The 20424-nt window shown below is 47.7% G+C and overlaps 14 non-coding genes across 14 annotated transcripts; all 14 read left to right on the forward strand.

Moving 5' to 3' along the window:
* Positions 1-299: 299 nt before the first annotated feature.
* LOC142693400 (U2 spliceosomal RNA) lies at positions 300-490 on the forward strand. The gene has a single exon (XR_012861747.1). It is a non-coding gene; the product is annotated as a U2 spliceosomal RNA (small nuclear RNA).
* Positions 491-1787: 1297 nt separating this feature from the next.
* Positions 1788-1978, forward strand: LOC142693415 (U2 spliceosomal RNA). The gene has a single exon (XR_012861760.1). It is a non-coding gene; the product is annotated as a U2 spliceosomal RNA (small nuclear RNA).
* A 1288-nt stretch (positions 1979-3266) lies between these two features.
* Positions 3267-3457, forward strand: LOC142693064 (U2 spliceosomal RNA). Its single transcript, XR_012861442.1, has one exon. It is a non-coding gene; the product is annotated as a U2 spliceosomal RNA (small nuclear RNA).
* Positions 3458-4737: 1280 nt separating this feature from the next.
* LOC142693065 (U2 spliceosomal RNA) lies at positions 4738-4928 on the forward strand. Its single transcript, XR_012861443.1, has one exon. It is a non-coding gene; the product is annotated as a U2 spliceosomal RNA (small nuclear RNA).
* Positions 4929-6224: 1296 nt separating this feature from the next.
* LOC142693066 (U2 spliceosomal RNA) lies at positions 6225-6415 on the forward strand. Its single transcript, XR_012861444.1, has one exon. It is a non-coding gene; the product is annotated as a U2 spliceosomal RNA (small nuclear RNA).
* A 1284-nt stretch (positions 6416-7699) lies between these two features.
* Positions 7700-7890, forward strand: LOC142693067 (U2 spliceosomal RNA). The gene has a single exon (XR_012861445.1). It is a non-coding gene; the product is annotated as a U2 spliceosomal RNA (small nuclear RNA).
* A 1280-nt stretch (positions 7891-9170) lies between these two features.
* LOC142693068 (U2 spliceosomal RNA) lies at positions 9171-9361 on the forward strand. The gene has a single exon (XR_012861446.1). It is a non-coding gene; the product is annotated as a U2 spliceosomal RNA (small nuclear RNA).
* A 1276-nt stretch (positions 9362-10637) lies between these two features.
* Positions 10638-10828, forward strand: LOC142693387 (U2 spliceosomal RNA). Its single transcript, XR_012861735.1, has one exon. It is a non-coding gene; the product is annotated as a U2 spliceosomal RNA (small nuclear RNA).
* Positions 10829-12136: 1308 nt separating this feature from the next.
* Positions 12137-12327, forward strand: LOC142693069 (U2 spliceosomal RNA). The gene has a single exon (XR_012861447.1). It is a non-coding gene; the product is annotated as a U2 spliceosomal RNA (small nuclear RNA).
* Positions 12328-13631: 1304 nt separating this feature from the next.
* LOC142693071 (U2 spliceosomal RNA) lies at positions 13632-13822 on the forward strand. Its single transcript, XR_012861448.1, has one exon. It is a non-coding gene; the product is annotated as a U2 spliceosomal RNA (small nuclear RNA).
* A 1288-nt stretch (positions 13823-15110) lies between these two features.
* LOC142693072 (U2 spliceosomal RNA) lies at positions 15111-15301 on the forward strand. The gene has a single exon (XR_012861449.1). It is a non-coding gene; the product is annotated as a U2 spliceosomal RNA (small nuclear RNA).
* Positions 15302-16576: 1275 nt separating this feature from the next.
* Positions 16577-16767, forward strand: LOC142693074 (U2 spliceosomal RNA). The gene has a single exon (XR_012861451.1). It is a non-coding gene; the product is annotated as a U2 spliceosomal RNA (small nuclear RNA).
* A 1269-nt stretch (positions 16768-18036) lies between these two features.
* Positions 18037-18227, forward strand: LOC142693075 (U2 spliceosomal RNA). Its single transcript, XR_012861452.1, has one exon. It is a non-coding gene; the product is annotated as a U2 spliceosomal RNA (small nuclear RNA).
* A 1296-nt stretch (positions 18228-19523) lies between these two features.
* LOC142693076 (U2 spliceosomal RNA) lies at positions 19524-19714 on the forward strand. The gene has a single exon (XR_012861453.1). It is a non-coding gene; the product is annotated as a U2 spliceosomal RNA (small nuclear RNA).
* The last annotated feature ends 710 nt before the right edge of the window (positions 19715-20424 follow it).

Below are 20424 nucleotides of genomic sequence, written 5' to 3' on the forward strand. Positions count from 1 at the left end.
TGGCTGTGGGCATGCACTTGCTGCCGCTGCCAGTGTTTATCTGCATGGCAGCAGGGCATTTGGGCGTTGCCAGGAAGGCGTTTTTATGTAGATTCCTCCTCTTTCAGCACTGCATTGTGGTGCAAGCAAAAGAAGCAAATCCTGTCTGGCTTCCTCTCCGGCCTTTATTCACCTCCCGTGTAGCTGTGAGTGTGTGAGCCTGCAGGGCCCCATGGAATTGCCTAGAAGTAGGCTGAATCGCTGCAAGGGCTGAATAGCAGTATCGGGCAGGCTCGGGCAACGCGCGGCCCGTTCGGGTTATCGCTTCTCGGCCTTTTGGCTAAGATCAAGTGTAGTATCTGATCTTATCAGTTTAATATCTGATACGTCCCCTATCTGGGGACCATATATTAAATGGATTTTTAGAACAGGGAGATGGAAATAGAGCTTGCTCTGTCCACTCCACGCATTGACCTGGTATTGCAGTATTTCCAGGACCGGTGCACCCTTTCCTTATGTGTTGACTAAAAGCAGATTCCAAAAGTGTTTTTTGTCTTTGCTATTGTTTCTGTCTTTCTGAAGGGATCTCCCCTTTTAATCCCATTATTTCAACACCTGTTGGACAATGCATGAGTGATAATGAGCTCATTGATTAAATGCAATTAATGAATAGATTGCCACCTCTTGTTGTGTGTCGTCTGTGTTTCTGTGTTTCCGGCATTTCACATTGGAACACCTCATTCACCTTCCTTGTCTTCTCTCCGCCCTCCCTTTTAGGTAAGTTAAAGAGCTGCACCTGAGCCAGCCACTTGATTGATTGATTGATTGATTGATTGATTGATTGATTGATTGATTGATTGATTGATTGATGCAGCACAACAGTCAAATAGTGGAGTGGAGTAGGGGAACAGCAAACAGCCAATAAAGCAGCCCGCCCGCTCGCCTGCCCGCCACAATGGACCTACCTGTGTACACTAGATGGATGTGATGGAATGTACTGTCGTCCCTACATTTCAAGAAGAAGTAAGAATTGCAGTTGCAACAAAGCCTTGCTTGCCTACAAAGAGAGCAGCAATTTGGATTTGTTACTATGTTACCTAGAAGAATAACAAACTGTGCAAGGATGGAGGTTGTTGGAGCAAGGAGAAGTTGTCTGTAAAGTTGGTGGATGCCTATTTTCCATTTTGCAGTCCCTTGTCTCCCTCTTGTGGCCTCCTGGAGGCAACTAGCTGTGCAAAAAAAAGACAGCCTGGCGGCCGGCTGTTGCAGTGTTGCCCTCTCAGGCAACACTGAGTGACTGACTGAGCCTCACCGTCTTATATAAAGTTCAGACGGAACTTTGCACGTGTCATAGTGGAGCCCTCAGGATTCCAGAGCCAGCTTTCTGACATCATAATGGGGCCTCAGAGATAAAAGCCTGGGCCCAGGCAGTGTTGGTCAGTGCTGCTCAGCAGGCAGCACTGGACTGGACTGGATTACAGCTGATACAAGGTGTGAAGGAACAAGGGGTGGCTGTGGGCATGCACTTGCTGCCGCTGCCAGTGTTTATCTGCATGGCAGCAGGGCATTTGGGCGTTGCCAGGAAGGCGTTTTTATGTAGATTCCTCCTCTTTCAGCACTGCATTGTGGTGCAAGCAAAAGAAGCAAATCCTGTCTGGCTTCCTCTCCGGCCTTTATTCACCTCCCGTGTAGCTGTGAGTGTGTGAGCTTGCAGGGCCCCATGGAATTGCCTAGAAGTAGGCTGAATCGCTGCAAGGGCTGAACAGCAGTATCGGGCAGGATCGGGCAACGCGCGGCCCGTTCGGGTTATCGCTTCTCGGCATTTTGGCTAAGATCAAGTGTAGTATCTGTTCTTATCAGTTTAATATCTGATACGTCCCCTATCTGGGGACCATATATTAAATGGATTTTTAGAACAGGGAGATGGAAATAGAGCTTGCTCTGTCCACTCCACGCATTGACCTGGTATTGCAGTATTTCCAGGACCGGTGCACCCTTTCCTTATGTGTTGACTAAAAGCAGATTCCAAAAGTGTTTTTTGTCTTTGCTATTGTTTCTGTCTTTCTGAAGGGATCTCCCCTTTTAATCCCATTATTTCAACACCTGTTGGACAATGCATGAGTGATAATGAGCTCATTGATTAAATGCAATTAATGAATAGATTGCCACCTCTTGTTGTGTGTCGTCTGTGTTTCTGTGTTTCCGGCATTTCACATTGGAACACCTCATTCACCTTCCTTGTCTTCTCTCCGCCCTCCCTTTTAGGTAAGTTAAAGAGCTGCACCTGAGCCAGCCACTGATTGATTGATTGATTGATTGATTGATTGATTGATTGATTGATTGATTGATGCAGCACAACAGTCAAATAGTGGAGTGGAGTAGGGGAACAGCAAACAGCCAATAAAGCAGCCCGCCCGCTCGCCTGCCCGCCACAATGGACCTACCTGTGTACACTAGATGGATGTGATGGAATGTACTGTCGTCCCTACATTTCAAGAAGAAGTAAGAATTGCAGTTGCAACAAAGCCTTGCTTGCCTACAAAGAGAGCAGCAATTTGGATTTGTTACTATGTTACCTAGAAGAATAACAAACTGTGCAAGGATGGAGGTTGTAGGAGCAAGGAGAAGTTGTCTGTAAAGTTGGTGGATGCCTATTTTCCATTTTGCAGTCCCTTGTCTCCCTCTTGTGGCCTCCTGGAGGCAACTAGCTGTGCAAAAAAAAGACAGCCTGGCGGCCGGCTGTTGCAGTGTTACCCTCTCAGGCAACACTGAGTGACTGACTGAGCCTCACCGTCTTATATAAAGTTCAGACGGAACTTTGCACGTGTCATAGTGGAGCCCTCAGGATTCCAGAGCCAGCTTTCTGACATCATAATGGGGCCTCAGAGATAAAAGCCTGGGCCCAGGCAGTGTTGGTCAGTGCTGCTCAGCAGGCAGCACTGGACTGGACTGGATTACAGCTGATACAAGGTGTGAAGGAACAAGGGGTGGCTGTGGGCATGCACTTGCTGCCGCTGCCAGTGTTTATCTGCATGGCAGCAGGGCATTTGGGCGTTGCCAGGAAGGCGTTTTTATGTAGATTCCTCCTCTTTCAGCACTGCATTGTGGTGCAAGCAAAAGAAGCAAATCCTGTCTGGCTTCCTCTCCGGCCTTTATTCACCTCCCGTGTAGCTGTGAGTGTGTGAGCCTGCAGGGCCCCATGGAATTGCCTAGAAGTAGGCTGAATCGCTGCAAGGGCTGAACAGCAGTATCGGGCAGGCTCGGGCAACGCGCGGCCCGTTCGGGTTATCGCTTCTCGGCCTTTTGGCTAAGATCAAGTGTAGTATCTGTTCTTATCAGTTTAATATCTGATACGTCCCCTATCTGGGGACCATATATTAAATGGATTTTTAGAACAGGGAGATGGAAATAGAGCTTGCTCTGTCCACTCCACGCATTGACCTGGTATTGCAGTATTTCCAGGACCGGTGCACCCTTTCCTTATGTGTTGACTAAAAGCAGATTCCAAAAGTGTTTTTTGTCTTTGCTATTGTTTCTGTCTTTCTGAAGGGATCTCCCCTTTTAATCCCATTATTTCAACACCTGTTGGACAATGCATGAGTGATAATGAGCTCATTGATTAAATGCAATTAATGAATAGATTGCCACCTCTTGTTGTGTGTCGTCTGTGTTTCTGTGTTTCCGGCATTTCACATTGGAACACCTCATTCACCTTCCTTGTCTTCTCTCCGCCCTCCCTTTTAGGTAAGTTAAAGAGCTACACCTGAGCCAGCCACTGATTGATTGATTGATTGATTGATTGATTGATTGATTGATTGATGCAGCACAACAGTCAAATAGTGGAGTGGAGTAGGGGAACAGCAAACAGCCAATAAAGCAGCCCGCCCGCTCGCCTGCCCGCCACAATGGACCTACCTGTGTACACTAGATGGATGTGATGGAATGTACTGTCGTCCCTACATTTCAAGAAGAAGTAAGAATTGCAGTTGCAACAAAGCCTTGCTTGCCTACAAAGAGAGCAGCAATTTGGATTTGTTACTATGTTACCTAGAAGAATAACAAACTGTGCAAGGATGGAGGTTGTAGGAGCAAGGAGAAGTTGTCTGTAAAGTTGGTGGATGCCTATTTTCCATTTTGCAGTCCCTTGTCTCCCTCTTGTGGCCTCCTGGAGGCAACTAGCTGTGCAAAAAAAAGACAGCCTGGCGGCCGGCTGTTGCAGTGTTGCCCTCTCAGGCAACACTGAGTGACTGACTGAGCCTCACCGTCTTATATAAAGTTCAGACGGAACTTTGCACGTGTCATAGTGGAGCCCTCAGGATTCCAGAGCCAGCTTTCTGACATCATAATGGGGCCTCAGAGATAAAAGCCTGGGCCCAGGCAGTGTTGGTCAGTGCTGCTCAGCAGGCAGCACTGGACTGGACTGGATTACAGCTGATACAAGGTGTGAAGGAACAAGGGGTGGCTGTGGGCATGCACTTGCTGCCGCTGCCAGTGTTTATCTGCATGGCAGCAGGGCATTTGGGCGTTGCCAGGAAGGCGTTTTTATGTAGATTCCTCCTCTTTCAGCACTGCATTGTGGTGCAAGCAAAAGAAGCAAATCCTGTCTGGCTTCCTCTCCGGCCTTTATTCACCTCCCGTGTAGCTGTGAGTGTGTGAGCCTGCAGGGCCCCATGGAATTGCCTAGAAGTAGGCTGAATCGCTGCAAGGGCTGAACAGCAGTATCGGGCAGGCTCGGGCAACGCGCGGCCCGTTCGGGTTATCGCTTCTCGGCCTTTTGGCTAAGATCAAGTGTAGTATCTGTTCTTATCAGTTTAATATCTGATACGTCCCCTATCTGGGGACCATATATTAAATGGATTTTTAGAACAGGGAGATGGAAATAGAGCTTGCTCTGTCCACTCCACGCATTGACCTGGTATTGCAGTATTTCCAGGACCGGTGCACCCTTTCCTTATGTGTTGACTAAAAGCAGATTCCAAAAGTGTTTTTTGTCTTTGCTATTGTTTCTGTCTTTCTGAAGGGATCTCCCCTTTTAATCCCATTATTTCAACACCTGTTGGACAATGCATGAGTGATAATGAGCTCATTGATTAAATGCAATTAATGAATAGATTGCCACCTCTTGTTGTGTGTCGTCTGTGTTTCTGTGTTTCCGGCATTTCACATTGGAACACCTCATTCACCTTCCTTGTCTTCTCTCCGCCCTCCCTTTTAAGTAAGTTAAAGAGCTGCACCTGAGCCAGCCACTGATTGATTGATTGATTGATTGATTGATTGATTGATTGATTGATTGATTGATTGATTGATGCAGCACAACAGTCAAATAGTGGAGTGGAGTAGGGGAACAGCAAACAGCCAATAAAGCAGCCCGCCCGCTCGCCTGCCCGCCACAATGGACCTACCTGTGTACACTAGATGGATGTGATGGAATGTACTGTCGTCCCTACATTTCAAGAAGAAGTAAGAATTGCAGTTGCAACAAAGCCTTGCTTGCCTACAAAGAGAGCAGCAATTTGGATTTGTTACTATGTTACCTAGAAGAATAACAAACTGTGCAAGGATGGAGGTTGTAGGAGCAAGGAGAAGTTGTCTGTAAAGTTGGTGGATGCCTATTTTCCATTTTGCAGTCCCTTGTCTCCCTCTTGTGGCCTCCTGGAGGCAACTAGCTGTGCAAAAAAAAGACAGCCTGGCGGCCGGCTGTTGCAGTGTTGCCCTCTCAGGCAACACTGAGTGACTGACTGAGCCTCACCGTCTTATATAAAGTTCAGACGGAACTTTGCACGTGTCATAGTGGAGCCCTCAGGATTCCAGAGCCAGCTTTCTGACATCATAATGGGGCCTCAGAGATAAAAGCCTGGGCCCAGGCAGTGTTGGTCAGTGCTGCTCAGCAGGCAGCACTGGACTGGACTGGATTACAGCTGATACAAGGTGTGAAGGAACAAGGGGTGGCTGTGGGCATGCACTTGCTGCCGCTGCCAGTGTTTATCTGCATGGCAGCAGGGCATTTGGGCGTTGCCAGGAAGGCGTTTTTATGTAGATTCCTCCTCTTTCAGCACTGCATTGTGGTGCAAGCAAAAGAAGCAAATCCTGTCTGGCTTCCTCTCCGGCCTTTATTCACCTCCCGTGTAGCTGTGAGTGTGTGAGCCTGCAGGGCCCCATGGAATTGCCTAGAAGTAGGCTGAATCGCTGCAAGGGCTGAACAGCAGTATCGGGCAGGCTCGGGCAACGCGCGGCCCGTTCGGGTTATCGCTTCTCGGCCTTTTGGCTAAGATCAAGTGTAGTATCTGTTCTTATCAGTTTAATATCTGATACGTCCCCTATCTGGGGACCATATATTAAATGGATTTTTAGAACAGGGAGATGGAAATAGAGCTTGCTCTGTCCACTCCACGCATTGACCTGGTATTGCAGTATTTCCAGGACCGGTGCACCCTTTCCTTATGTGTTGACTAAAAGCAGATTCCAAAAGTGTTTTTTGTCTTTGCTATTGTTTCTGTCTTTCTGAAGGGATCTCCCCTTTTAATCCCATTATTTCAACACCTGTTGGACAATGCATGAGTGATAATGAGCTCATTGATTAAATGCAATTAATGAATAGATTGCCACCTCTTGTTGTGTGTCGTCTGTGTTTCTGTGTTTCCGGCATTTCACATTGGAACACCTCATTCACCTTCCTTGTCTTCTCTCCGCCCTCCCTTTTAGGTAAGTTAAAGAGCTGCACCTGAGCCAGCCACTGATTGATTGATTGATTGATTGATTGATTGATTGATTGATTGATTGATGCAGCACAACAGTCAAATAGTGGAGTGGAGTAGGGGAACAGCAAACAGCCAATAAAGCAGCCCGCCCGCTCGCCTGCCCGCCACAATGGACCTACCTGTGTACACTAGATGGATGTGATGGAATGTACTGTCGTCCCTACATTTCAAGAAGAAGTAAGAATTGCAGTTGCAACAAAGCCTTGCTTGCCTACAAAGAGAGCAGCAATTTGGATTTGTTACTATGTTACCTAGAAGAATAACAAACTGTGCAAGGATGGAGGTTGTAGGAGCAAGGAGAAGTTGTCTGTAAAGTTGGTGGATGCCTATTTTCCATTTTGCAGTCCCTTGTCTCCCTCTTGTGGCCTCCTGGAGGCAACTAGCTGTGCAAAAAAAAGACAGCCTGGCGGCCGGCTGTTGCAGTGTTGCCCTCTCAGGCAACACTGAGTGACTGACTGAGCCTCACCGTCTTATATAAAGTTCAGACGGAACTTTGCACGTGTCATAGTGGAGCCCTCAGGATTCCAGAGCCAGCTTTCTGACATCATAATGGGGCCTCAGAGATAAAAGCCTGGGCCCAGGCAGTGTTGGTCAGTGCTGCTCAGCAGGCAGCACTGGACTGGACTGGATTACAGCTGATACAAGGTGTGAAGGAACAAGGGGTGGCTGTGGGCATGCACTTGCTGCCGCTGCCAGTGTTTATCTGCATGGCAGCAGGGCATTTGGGCGTTGCCAGGAAGGCGTTTTTATGTAGATTCCTCCTCTTTCAGCACTGCATTGTGGTGCAAGCAAAAGAAGCAAATCCTGTCTGGCTTCCTCTCCGGCCTTTATTCACCTCCCGTGTAGCTGTGAGTGTGTGAGCCTGCAGGGCCCCATGGAATTGCCTAGAAGTAGGCTGAATCGCTGCAAGGGCTGAACAGCAGTATCGGGCAGGCTCGGGCAACGCGCGGCCCGTTCGGGTTATCGCTTCTCGGCCTTTTGGCTAAGATCAAGTGTAGTATCTGTTCTTATCAGTTTAATATCTGATACGTCCCCTATCTGGGGACCATATATTAAATGGATTTTTAGAACAGGGAGATGGAAATAGAGCTTGCTCTGTCCACTCCACGCATTGACCTGGTATTGCAGTATTTCCAGGACCGGTGCACCCTTTCCTTATGTGTTGACTAAAAGCAGATTCCAAAAGTGTTTTTTGTCTTTGCTATTGTTTCTGTCTTTCTGAAGGGATCTCCCCTTTTAATCCCATTATTTCAACACCTGTTGGACAATGCATGAGTGATAATGAGCTCATTGATTAAATGCAATTAATGAATAGATTGCCACCTCTTGTTGTGTGTCGTCTGTGTTTCTGTGTTTCCGGCATTTCACATTGGAACACCTCATTCACCTTCCTTGTCTTCTCTCCGCCCTCCCTTTTAGGTAAGTTAAAGAGCTGCACCTGAGCCAGCCACTGATTGATTGATTGATTGATTGATTGATTGATTGATTGATTGATGCAGCACAACAGTCAAATAGTGGAGTGGAGTAGGGGAACAGCAAACAGCCAATAAAGCAGCCCGCCCGCTCGCCTGCCCGCCACAATGGACCTACCTGTGTACACTAGATGGATGTGATGGAATGTACTGTCGTCCCTACATTTCAAGAAGAAGTAAGAATTGCAGTTGCAACAAAGCCTTGCTTGCCTACAAAGAGAGCAGCAATTTGGATTTGTTACTATGTTACCTAGAAGAATAACAAACTGTGCAAGGATGGAGGTTGTAGGAGCAAGGAGAAGTTGTCTGTAAAGTTGGTGGATGCCTATTTTCCATTTTGCAGTCCCTTGTCTCCCTCTTGTGGCCTCCTGGAGGCAACTAGCTGTGCAAAAAAAAGACAGCCTGGCGGCCGGCTGTTGCAGTGTTGCCCTCTCAGGCAACACTGAGTGACTGACTGAGCCTCACCGTCTTATATAAAGTTCAGACGGAACTTTGCACGTGTCATAGTGGAGCCCTCAGGATTCCAGAGCCAGCTTTCTGACATCATAATGGGGCCTCAGAGATAAAAGCCTGGGCCCAGGCAGTTTTGGTCAGTGCTGCTCAGCAGGCAGCACTGGACTGGACTGGATTACAGCTGATACAAGGTGTGAAGGAACAAGGGGTGGCTGTGGGCATGCACTTGCTGCCGCTGCCAGTGTTTATCTGCATGGCAGCAGGGCATTTGGGCGTTGCCAGGAAGGCGTTTTTATGTAGATTCCTCCTCTTTCAGCACTGCATTGTGGTGCAAGCAAAAGAAGCAAATCCTGTCTGGCTTCCTCTCCGGCCTTTATTCACCTCCCGTGTAGCTGTGAGTGTGTGAGCCTGCAGGGCCCCATGGAATTGCCTAGAAGTAGGCTGAATCGCTGCAAGGGCTGAACAGCAGTATCGGGCAGGCTCGGGCAACGCGCGGCCCGTTCGGGTTATCGCTTCTCGGCCTTTTGGCTAAGATCAAGTGTAGTATCTGTTCTTATCAGTTTAATATCTGATACGTCCCCTATCTGGGGACCATATATTAAATGGATTTTTAGAACAGGGAGATGGAAATAGAGCTTGCTCTGTCCACTCCACGCATTGACCTGGTATTGCAGTATTTCCAGGACCGGTGCACCCTTTCCTTATGTGTTGACTAAAAGCAGATTCCAAAAGTGTTTTTTGTCTTTGCTATTGTTTCTGTCTTTCTGAAGGGATCTCCCCTTTTAATCCCATTATTTCAACACCTGTTGGACAATGCATGAGTGATAATGAGCTCATTGATTAAATGCAATTAATGAATAGATTGCCACCTCTTGTTGTGTGTCGTCTGTGTTTCTGTGTTTCCGGCATTTCACATTGGAACACCTCATTCACCTTCCTTGTCTTCTCTCCGCCCTCCCTTTTAGGTAAGTTAAAGAGCTGCACCTGAGCCAGCCACTGATTGATTGATTGATTGATTGATTGATTGATTGATTGATGCAGCACAACAGTCAAATAGTGGAGTGGAGTAGGGGAACAGCAAACAGCCAATAAAGCAGCCCGCCCGCTCGCCTGCCCGCCACAATGGACCTACCTGTGTACACTAGATGGATGTGATGGAATGTACTGTCGTCCCTACATTTCAAGAAGAAGTAAGAATTGCAGTTGCAACAAAGCCTTGCTTGCCTACAAAGAGAGCAGCAATTTGGATTTGTTACTATGTTACCTAGAAGAATAACAAACTGTGCAAGGATGGAGGTTGTAGGAGCAAGGAGAAGTTGTCTGTAAAGTTGGTGGATGCCTATTTTCCATTTTGCAGTCCCTTGTCTCCCTCTTGTGGCCTCCTGGAGGCAACTAGCTGTGCAAAAAAAAGACAGCCTGGCGGCCGGCTGTTGCAGTGTTGCCCTCTCAGGCAACACTGAGTGACTGACTGAGCCTCACCGTCTTATATAAAGTTCAGACGGAACTTTGCACGTGTCATAGTGGAGCCCTCAGGATTCCAGAGCCAGCTTTCTGACATCATAATGGGGCCTCAGAGATAAAAGCCTGGGCCCAGGCAGTGTTGGTCAGTGCTGCTCAGCAGGCAGCACTGGACTGGACTGGATTACAGCTGATACAAGGTGTGAAGGAACAAGGGGTGGCTGTGGGCATGCACTTGCTGCCGCTGCCAGTGTTTATCTGCATGGCAGCAGGGCATTTGGGCGTTGCCAGGAAGGCGTTTTTATGTAGATTCCTCCTCTTTCAGCACTGCATTGTGGTGCAAGCAAAAGAAGTAAATCCTGTCTGGCTTCCTCTCCGGCCTTTATTCACCTCCCGTGTAGCTGTGAGTGTGTGAGCCTGCAGGGCCCCATGGAATTGCCTAGAAGTAGGCTGAATCGCTGCAAGGGCTGAACAGCAGTATCGGGCAGGCTCGGGCAACGCGCGGCCCGTTCGGGTTATCGCTTCTCGGCCTTTTGGCTAAGATCAAGTGTAGTATCTGTTCTTATCAGTTTAATATCTGATACGTCCTCTATCTGGGGACCATATATTAAATGGATTTTTAGAACAGGGAGATGGAAATAGAGCTTGCTCTGTCCACTCCACGCATTGACCTGGTATTGCAGTATTTCCAGGACCGGTGCACCCTTTCCTTATGTGTTGACTAAAAGCAGATTCCAAAAGTGTTTTTTGTCTTTGCTATTGTTTCTGTCTTTCTGAAGGGATCTCCCCTTTTAATCCCATTATTTCAACACCTGTTGGACAATGCATGAGTGATAATGAGCTCATTGATTAAATGCAATTAATGAATAGATTGCCACCTCTTGTTGTGTGTCGTCTGTGTTTCTGTGTTTCCGGCATTTCACATTGGAACACCTCATTCACCTTCCTTGTCTTCTCTCCGCCCTCCCTTTTAGGTAAGTTAAAGAGCTGCACCTGAGCCAGCCACTGATTGATTGATTGATTGATTGATTGATTGATTGATTGATTGATTGATTGATTGATTGATTGATTGATTGATGCAGCACAACAGTCAAATAGTGGAGTGGAGTAGGGGAACAGCAAACAGCCAATAAAGCAGCCCGCCCGCTCGCCTGCCCGCCACAATGGACCTACCTGTGTACACTAGATGGATGTGATGGAATGTACTGTCGTCCCTACATTTCAAGAAGAAGTAAGAATTGCAGTTGCAACAAAGCCTTGCTTGCCTACAAAGAGAGCAGCAATTTGGATTTGTTACTATGTTACCTAGAAGAATAACAAACTGTGCAAGGATGGAGGTTGTAGGAGCAAGGAGAAGTTGTCTGTAAAGTTGGTGGATGCCTATTTTCCATTTTGCAGTCCCTTGTCTCCCTCTTGTGGCCTCCTGGAGGCAACTAGCTGTGCAAAAAAAAGACAGCCTGGCGGCCGGCTGTTGCAGTGTTGCCCTCTCAGGCAACACTGAGTGACTGACTGAGCCTCACCGTCTTATATAAAGTTCAGACGGAACTTTGCACGTGTCATAGTGGAGCCCTCAGGATTCCAGAGCCAGCTTTCTGACATCATAATGGGGCCTCAGAGATAAAAGCCTGGGCCCAGGCAGTGTTGGTCAGTGCTGCTCAGCAGGCAGCACTGGACTGGACTGGATTACAGCTGATACAAGGTGTGAAGGAACAAGGGGTGGCTGTGGGCATGCACTTGCTGCCGCTGCCAGTGTTTATCTGCATGGCAGCAGGGCATTTGGGCGTTGCCAGGAAGGCGTTTTTATGTAGATTCCTCCTCTTTCAGCACTGCATTGTGGTGCAAGCAAAAGAAGCAAATCCTGTCTGGCTTCCTCTCCGGCCTTTATTCACCTCCCGTGTAGCTGTGAGTGTGTGAGCCTGCAGGGCCCCATGGAATTGCCTAGAAGTAGGCTGAATCGCTGCAAGGGCTGAACAGCAGTATCGGGCAGGCTCGGGCAACGTGCGGCCCGTTCGGGTTATCGCTTCTCGGCCTTTTGGCTAAGATCAAGTGTAGTATCTGTTCTTATCAGTTTAATATCTGATACGTCCCCTATCTGGGGACCATATATTAAATGGATTTTTAGAACAGGGAGATGGAAATAGAGCTTGCTCTGTCCACTCCACGCATTGACCTGGTATTGCAGTATTTCCAGGACCGGTGCACCCTTTCCTTATGTGTTGACTAAAAGCAGATTCCAAAAGTGTTTTTTGTCTTTGCTATTGTTTCTGTCTTTCTGAAGGGATCTCCCCTTTTAATCCCATTATTTCAACACCTGTTGGACAATGCATGAGTGATAATGAGCTCATTGATTAAATGCAATTAATGAATAGATTGCCACCTCTTGTTGTGTGTCGTCTGTGTTTCTGTGTTTCCGGCATTTCACATTGGAACACCTCATTCACCTTCCTTGTCTTCTCTCCGCCCTCCCTTTTAGGTAAGTTAAAGAGCTGCACCTGAGCCAGCCACTGATTGATTGATTGATTGATTGATTGATTGATTGATTGATTGATTGATTGATTGATTGATTGATTGATGCAGCACAACAGTCAAATAGTGGAGTGGAGTAGGGGAACAGCAAACAGCCAATAAAGCAGCCCGCCCGCTCGCCTGCCCGCCACAATGGACCTACCTGTGTACACTAGATGGATGTGATGGAATGTACTGTCGTCCCTACATTTCAAGAAGAAGTAAGAATTGCAGTTGCAACAAAGCCTTGCTTGCCTACAAAGAGAGCAGCAATTTGGATTTGTTACTATGTTACCTAGAAGAATAACAAACTGTGCAAGGATGGAGGTTGTAGGAGCAAGGAGAAGTTGTCTGTAAAGTTGGTGGATGCCTATTTTCCATTTTGCAGTCCCTTGTCTCCCTCTTGTGGCCTCCTGGAGGCAACTAGCTGTGCAAAAAAAAGACAGCCTGGCGGCCGGCTGTTGCAGTGTTGCCCTCTCAGGCAACACTGAGTGACTGACTGAGCCTCACCGTCTTATATAAAGTTCAGACGGAACTTTGCACGTGTCATAGTGGAGCCCTCAGGATTCCAGAGCCAGCTTTCTGACATCATAATGGGGCCTCAGAGATAAAAGCCTGGGCCCAGGCAGTGTTGGTCAGTGCTGCTCAGCAGGCAGCACTGGACTGGACTGGATTACAGCTGATACAAGGTGTGAAGGAACAAGGGGTGGCTGTGGGCATGCACTTGCTGCCGCTGCCAGTGTTTATCTGCATGGCAGCAGGGCATTTGGGCGTTGCCAGGAAGGCGTTTTTATGTAGATTCCTCCTCTTTCAGCACTGCATTATGGTGCAAGCAAAAGAAGCAAATCCTGTCTGGCTTCCTCTCCGGCCTTTATTCACCTCCCGTGTAGCTGTGAGTGTGTGAGCCTGCAGGGCCCCATGGAATTGCCTAGAAGTAGGCTGAATCGCTGCAAGGGCTGAACAGCAGTATCGGGCAGGCTCGGGCAACGCGCGGCCCGTTCGGGTTATCGCTTCTCGGCCTTTTGGCTAAGATCAAGTGTAGTATCTGTTCTTATCAGTTTAATATCTGATACGTCCCCTATCTGGGGACCATATATTAAATGGATTTTTAGAACAGGGAGATGGAAATAGAGCTTGCTCTGTCCACTCCACGCATTGACCTGGTATTGCAGTATTTCCAGGACCGGTGCACCCTTTCCTTATGTGTTGACTAAAAGCAGATTCCAAAAGTGTTTTTTGTCTTTGCTATTGTTTCTGTCTTTCTGAAGGGATCTCCCCTTTTAATCCCATTATTTCAACACCTGTTGGACAATGCATGAGTGATAATGAGCTCATTGATTAAATGCAATTAATGAATAGATTGCCACCTCTTGTTGTGTGTCGTCTGTGTTTCTGTGTTTCCGGCATTTCACATTGGAACACCTCATTCACCTTCCTTGTCTTCTCTCCGCCCTCCCTTTTAGGTAAGTTAAAGAGCTGCACCTGAGCCAGCCACTGATTGATTGATTGATTGATTGATTGATTGATTGATTGATTGATTGATTGATGCAGCACAACAGTCAAATAGTGGAGTGGAGTAGGGGAACAGCAAACAGCCAATAAAGCAGCCCGCCCGCTCGCCTGCCCGCCACAATGGACCTACCTGTGTACACTAGATGGATGTGATGGAATGTACTGTCGTCCCTACATTTCAAGAAGAAGTAAGAATTGCAGTTGCAACAAAGCCTTGCTTGCCTACAAAGAGAGCAGCAATTTGGATTTGTTACTATGTTACCTAGAAGAATAACAAACTGTGCAAGGATGGAGGTTGTAGGAGCAAGGAGAAGTTGTCTGTAAAGTTGGTGGATGCCTATTTTCCATTTTGCAGTCCCTTGTCTCCCTCTTGTGGCCTCCTGGAGGCAACTAGCTGTGCAAAAAAAAGACAGCCTGGCGGCCGGCTGTTGCAGTGTTGCCCTCTCAGGCAACACTGAGTGACTGACTGAGCCTCACCGTCTTATATAAAGTTCAGACGGAACTTTGCACGTGTCATAGTGGAGCCCTCAGGATTCCAGAGCCAGCTTTCTGACATCATAATGGGGCCTCAGAGATAAAAGCCTGGGCCCAGGCAGTGTTGGTCAGTGCTGCTCAGCAGGCAGCACTGGACTGGACTGGATTACAGCTGATACAAGGTGTGAAGGAACAAGGGGTGGCTGTGGGCATGCACTTGCTGCCGCTGCCAGTGTTTATCTGCATGGCAGCAGGGCATTTGGGCGTTGCCAGGAAGGCGTTTTTATGTAGATTCCTCCTCTTTCAGCACTGCATTGTGGTGCAAGCAAAATAAGCAAATCCTGTCTGGCTTCCTCTCCGGCCTTTATTCACCTCCCGTGTAGCTGTGAGTGTGTGAGCCTGCAGGGCCCCATGGAATTGCCTAGAAGTAGGCTGAATCGCTGCAAGGGCTGAACAGCAGTATCGGGCAGGCTCGGGCAACGCGCGGCCCGTTCGGGTTATCGCTTCTCGGCCTTTTGGCTAAGATCAAGTGTAGTATCTGTTCTTATCAGTTTAATATCTGATACGTCCCCTATCTGGGGACCATATATTAAATGGATTTTTAGAACAGGGAGATGGAAATAGAGCTTGCTCTGTCCACTCCACGCATTGACCTGGTATTGCAGTATTTCCAGGACCGGTGCACCCTTTCCTTATGTGTTGACTAAAAGCAGATTCCAAAAGTGTTTTTTGTCTTTGCTATTGTTTCTGTCTTTCTGAAGGGATCTCCCCTTTTAATCCCATTATTTCAACACCTGTTGGACAATGCATGAGTGATAATGAGCTCATTGATTAAATGCAATTAATGAATAGATTGCCACCTCTTGTTGTGTGTCGTCTGTGTTTCTGTGTTTCCGGCATTTCACATTGGAACACCTCATTCACCTTCCTTGTCTTCTCTCCGCCCTCCCTTTTAGGTAAGTTAAAGAGCTGCACCTGAGCCAGCCACTGATTGATTGATTGATTGATTGATTGATTGATGCAGCACAACAGTCAAATAGTGGAGTGGAGTAGGGGAACAGCAAACAGCCAATAAAGCAGCCCGCCCGCTCGCCTGCCCGCCACAATGGACCTACCTGTGTACACTAGATGGATGTGATGGAATGTACTGTCGTCCCTACATTTCAAGAAGAAGTAAGAATTGCAGTTGCAACAAAGCCTTGCTTGCCTACAAAGAGAGCAGCAATTTGGATTTGTTACTATGTTACCTAGAAGAATAACAAACTGTGCAAGGATGGAGGTTGTAGGAGCAAGGAGAAGTTGTCTGTAAAGTTGGTGGATGCCTATTTTCCATTTTGCAGTCCCTTGTCTCCCTCTTGTGGCCTCCTGGAGGCAACTAGCTGTGCAAAAAAAAGACAGCCTGGCGGCCGGCTGTTGCAGTGTTGCCCTCTCAGGCAACACTGAGTGACTGACTGAGCCTCACCGTCTTATATAAAGTTCAGACGGAACTTTGCACGTGTCATAGTGGAGCCCTCAGGATTCCAGAGCCAGCTTTCTGCTTTCTGACATCATAATGGGGCCTCAGAGATAAAAGCCTGGGCCCAGGCAGTGTTGGTCAGTGCTGCTCAGCAGGCAGCACTGGACTGGACTGGATTACAGCTGATACAAGGTGTGAAGGAACAAGGGGTGGCTGTGGGCATGCACTTGCTGCCGCTGCCAGTGTTTATCTGCATGGCAGCAGGGCATTTGGGCGTTGCCAGGAAGGCGTTTTTATGTAGATTCCTCCTCTTTCAGCACTGCATTGTGGTGCAAGCAAAAGAAGCAAATCCTGTCTGGCTTCCTCTCCGGCCTTTATTCACCTCCCGTGTAGCTGTGAGTGTGTGAGCCTGCAGGGCCCCATGGAATTGCCTAGAAGTAGGCTGAATCGCTGCAAGGGCTGAACAGCAGTATCGGGCAGGCTCGGGCAACGCGCGGCCCGTTCGGGTTATCGCTTCTCGGCCTTTTGGCTAAGATCAAGTGTAGTATCTGTTCTTATCAGTTTAATATCTGATACGTCCCCTATCTGGGGACCATATATTAAATGGATTTTTAGAACAGGGAGATGGAAATAGAGCTTGCTCTGTCCACTCCACGCATTGACCTGGTATTGCAGTATTTCCAGGACCGGTGCACCCTTTCCTTATGTGTTGACTAAAAGCAGATTCCAAAAGTGTTTTTTGTCTTTGCTATTGTTTCTGTCTTTCTGAAGGGATCTCCCCTTTTAATCCCATTATTTCAACACCTGTTGGACAATGCATGAGTGATAATGAGCTCATTGATTAAATGCAATTAATGAATAGATTGCCACCTCTTGTTGTGTGTCGTCTGTGTTTCTGTGTTTCCGGCATTTCACATTGGAACACCTCATTCACCTTCCTTGTCTTCTCTCCGCCCTCCCTTTTAGGTAAGTTAAAGAGCTGCACCTGAGCCAGCCACTTGATTGATTGATTGATTGATTGATTGATTGATGCAGCACAACAGTCAAATAGTGGAGTGGAGTAGGGGAACAGCAAACAGCCAATAAAGCAGCCCGCCCGCTCGCCTGCCCGCCACAATGGACCTACCTGTGTACACTAGATGGATGTGATGGAATGTACTGTCGTCCCTACATTTCAAGAAGAAGTAAGAATTGCAGTTGCAACAAAGCCTTGCTTGCCTACAAAGAGAGCAGCAATTTGGATTTGTTACTATGTTACCTAGAAGAATAACAAACTGTGCAAGGATGGAGGTTGTAGGAGCAAGGAGAAGTTGTCTGTAAAGTTGGTGGATGCCTATTTTCCATTTTGCAGTCCCTTGTCTCCCTCTTGTGGCCTCCTGGAGGCAACTAGCTGTGCAAAAAAAAGACAGCCTGGCGGCCGGCTGTTGCAGTGTTGCCCTCTCAGGCAACACTGAGTGACTGACTGAGCCTCACCGTCTTATATAAAGTTCAGACGGAACTTTGCACGTGTCATAGTGGAGCCCTCAGGATTCCAGAGCCAGCTTTCTGACATCATAATGGGGCCTCAGAGATAAAAGCCTGGGCCCAGGCAGTGTTGGTCAGTGCTGCTCAGCAGGCAGCACTGGACTGGACTGGATTACAGCTGATACAAGGTGTGAAGGAACAAGGGGTGGCTGTGGGCATGCACTTGCTGCCGCTGCCAGTGTTTATCTGCATGGCAGCAGGGCATTTGGGCGTTGCCAGGAAGGCGTTTTTATGTAGATTCCTCCTCTTTCAGCACTGCATTGTGGTGTAAGCAAAAGAAGCAAATCCTGTCTGGCTTCCTCTCCGGCCTTTATTCACCTCCCGTGTAGCTGTGAGTGTGTGAGCCTGCAGGGCCCCATGGAATTGCCTAGAAGTAGGCTGAATCGCTGCAAGGGCTGAACAGCAGTATCGGGCAGGCTCGGGCAACGCGCGGCCCGTTCGGGTTATCGCTTCTCGGCCTTTTGGCTAAGATCAAGTGTAGTATCTGTTCTTATCAGTTTAATATCTGATACGTCCCCTATCTGGGGACCATATATTAAATGGATTTTTAGAACAGGGAGATGGAAATAGAGCTTGCTCTGTCCACTCCACGCATTGACCTGGTATTGCAGTATTTCCAGGACCGGTGCACCCTTTCCTTATGTGTTGACTAAAAGCAGATTCCAAAAGTGTTTTTTGTCTTTGCTATTGTTTCTGTCTTTCTGAAGGGATCTCCCCTTTTAATCCCATTATTTCAACACCTGTTGGACAATGCATGAGTGATAATGAGCTCATTGATTAAATGCAATTAATGAATAGATTGCCACCTCTTGTTGTGTGTCGTCTGTGTTTCTGTGTTTCCGGCATTTCACATTGGAACACCTCATTCACCTTCCTTGTCTTCTCTCCGCCCTCCCTTTTAGGTAAGTTAAAGAGCTGCACCTGAGCCAGCCACTGATTGATTGATTGATTGATTGATTGATTGATTGATTGATTGATTGATTGATTGATTGATGCAGCACAACAGTCAAATAGTGGAGTGGAGTAGGGGAACAGCAAACAGCCAATAAAGCAGCCCGCCCGCTCGCCTGCCCGCCACAATGGACCTACCTGTGTACACTAGATGGATGTGATGGAATGTACTGTCGTCCCTACATTTCAAGAAGAAGTAAGAATTGCAGTTGCAACAAAGCCTTGCTTGCCTACAAAGAGAGCAGCAATTTGGATTTGTTACTATGTTACCTAGAAGAATAACAAACTGTGCAAGGATGGAGGTTGTAGGAGCAAGGAGAAGTTGTCTGTAAAGTTGGTGGATGCCTATTTTCCATTTTGCAGTCCCTTGTCTCCCTCTTGTGGCCTCCTGGAGGCAACTAGCTGTGCAAAAAAAAGACAGCCTGGCGGCCGGCTGTTGCAGTGTTGCCCTCTCAGGCAACACTGAGTGACTGACTGAGCCTCACCGTCTTATATAAAGTTCAGACGGAACTTTGCACGTGTCATAGTGGAGCCCTCAGGATTCCAGAGCCAGCTTTCTGACATCATAATGGGGCCTCAGAGATAAAAGCCTGGGCCCAGGCAGTGTTGGTCAGTGCTGCTCAGCAGGCAGCACTGGACTGGACTGGATTACAGCTGATACAAGGTGTGAAGGAACAAGGGGTGGCTGTGGGCATGCACTTGCTGCCGCTGCCAGTGTTTATCTGCATGGCAGCAGGGCATTTGGGCGTTGCCAGGAAGGCGTTTTTATGTAGATTCCTCCTCTTTCAGCACTGCATTGTGGTGCAAGCAAAAGAAGCAAATCCTGTCTGGCTTCCTCTCCGGCCTTTATTCACCTCCCGTGTAGCTGTGAGTGTGTGAGCCTGCAGGGCCCCATGGAATTGCCTAGAAGTAAGCTGAATCGCTGCAAGGGCTGAACAGCAGTATCGGGCAGGCTCGGGCAACGCGCGGCCCGTTCGGGTTATCGCTTCTCGGCCTTTTGGCTAAGATCAAGTGTAGTATCTGTTCTTATCAGTTTAATATCTGATACGTCCCCTATCTGGGGACCATATATTAAATGGATTTTTAGAACAGGGAGATGGAAATAGAGCTTGCTCTGTCCACTCCACGCATTGACCTGGTATTGCAGTATTTCCAGGACCGGTGCACCCTTTCCTTATGTGTTGACTAAAAGCAGATTCCAAAAGTGTTTTTTGTCTTTGCTATTGTTTCTGTCTTTCTGAAGGGATCTCCCCTTTTAATCCCATTATTTCAACACCTGTTGGACAATGCATGAGTGATAATGAGCTCATTGATTAAATGCAATTAATGAATAGATTGCCACCTCTTGTTGTGTGTCGTCTGTGTTTCTGTGTTTCCGGCATTTCACATTGGAACACCTCATTCACCTTCCTTGTCTTCTCTCCGCCCTCCCTTTTAGGTAAGTTAAAGAGCTGCACCTGAGCCAGCCACTGATTGATTGATTGATTGATTGATTGATTGATTGATTGATTGATTGATTGATTGATGCAGCACAACAGTCAAATAGTGGAGTGGAGTAGGGGAACAGCAAACAGCCAATAAAGCAGCCCGCCCGCTCGCCTGCCCGCCACAATGGACCTACCTGTGTACACTAGATGGATGTGATGGAATGTACTGTCGTCCCTACATTTCAAGAAGAAGTAAGAATTGCAGTTGCAACAAAGCCTTGCTTGCCTACAAAGAGAGCAGCAATTTGGATTTGTTACTATGTTACCTAGAAGAATAACAAACTGTGCAAGGATGGAGGTTGTAGGAGCAAGGAGAAGTTGTCTGTAAAGTTGGTGGATGCCTATTTTCCATTTTGCAGTCCCTTGTCTCCCTCTTGTGGCCTCCTGGAGGCAAC

This window comes from Rhinoderma darwinii (genome assembly GCF_050947455.1).
Source record: "Rhinoderma darwinii isolate aRhiDar2 chromosome 5 unlocalized genomic scaffold, aRhiDar2.hap1 SUPER_5_unloc_42, whole genome shotgun sequence".
NCBI classification, from domain to species: Eukaryota; Metazoa; Chordata; class Amphibia; order Anura; family Rhinodermatidae; genus Rhinoderma; species Rhinoderma darwinii.